The sequence below is a fragment of the Dromiciops gliroides genome, chromosome 1, assembly GCF_019393635.1.
Source record: "Dromiciops gliroides isolate mDroGli1 chromosome 1, mDroGli1.pri, whole genome shotgun sequence".
Classification (NCBI taxonomy): domain Eukaryota; kingdom Metazoa; phylum Chordata; class Mammalia; order Microbiotheria; family Microbiotheriidae; genus Dromiciops; species Dromiciops gliroides.
In genome coordinates this window covers 525,208,999-525,210,504 of record NC_057861.1, presented here as the reverse complement: position 1 = coordinate 525,210,504, position 1,506 = coordinate 525,208,999, and positions in this window count along the sequence as shown.

The window sequence follows — 1,506 nt, the reverse complement described above, 5'->3', positions numbered from 1 at the left end:
CCCAGGATTCTGGTTTTCCCAATCTAAAACAAACCAAGGGGGCAGCTAGGTGGCTCAGTGGATAAAACACCGGCCCTGGATTTAGGAGGACCTGAGTTCAAATTTGACTTCAGATACTTGACACTAACTAGCTGTGTGACCCCCGGCAAGTCACTTAACCTGCATTGTCCCCCCCCCCCCCAAAAAAAACCCCAAAAACATTGCGGTGGAAGACATACAAGTTTCCCTCTGCCCTTGATTTTTTAAAAATGCAGGACAGAATCCTGGGTCAAGAGTTAGAAAATTTGACTTTGAGTTCTAATTGCCATTTATTTATTGCCTTATTCATGTGACCTTGGGCAGATCACAGCAGCTTTCTTCGATTCAGTTTCCTTATGTGTAAATTAGACATAAATAACATTTGCCCTTCACTGCCTTGTTGTAAAATATAAATGAAATTATATATAAAAACTGCTTTGTAATCAGATGAAGCTATCATTGTTATCTTTCTATTGTTTCCAACTCTCTCTCAAGGCTTCTACTCTGTCAGTCAATTATGTTCTCACGACTCCATTTCCTTGTGAATTCACACCTGTAAGCAGGAAGTCTGCCATCAATGTGAGAAATAAGAGTGTGAAGAAACAAGACTTATCCCAGATGAGTCACTTCTTCACCCTGGTATCTTGAACTGGTGCCCATGTAAAGGAGGGGAGGGAAGGGAGGAAGAAGGAGCAAAAGCAAGAGATGGAAGGAAGGAGAGACAATGAGAGGGGAGAGTAAGAGATAAAGGAGGGGGGAAGTAAGAACTAAGTAGGGCAGGGAGAGACAGGGAGGAAGAAAGAATGAGAGAGGAAAGAGCAAAATGAGAGTGAGAGTTAGAAATAGGGTGGCTAGGAGAGACAGATGGAGATAGATATATGGAGGGAGGGAGAAATTGAAACAGAAGGAGAAAGAGAAGAGAAGATAAACAGATGGAGAGAGATAGACATGGGAGAGATTTATAAAAGGTGGGAAAACAAGTATAAAGATAGGGTGGGAAAGAGAAAGGCTAGAGACTGGTCAGATAGAAATAGATGGAGAGATAGAGATAGGAGGTAGAGTCAAAGAAAGGTAGAGAATAACTATGGGGTGGGGAAAGTCAGTGGGAGTCTAACCATGAGTAATGGGAAGAAAGGGAGAGAGAAATGAAGAGACCGGGAGAAGAAACAATGGTTCGAAAGTTGCGGTAGGGGAAAGCATAACAGAAATAAAGATAAAGAAGAGGGGCAGCTAGGTGGTGCAGTGGATAGAGCACCGGCCCTGGAGTTAGGAGGACCTGAGTTCAAATCTGACCTCAGACACTTAACACTTACTAGCTATGTGACCTTGGGCAAGTCACTTAACCCCAACTGCCCTGCAAAAAAGAAGAAGAAAGGGGCAGTTAGGTGGCACAGTGGATAAAGGACTAGCCCCCGGATTCAGGAGACCTGAGTTCAAATGTGACCTCAGACACTTGACGCATACTAGCTGTGTGACCCTGGGCAAGTC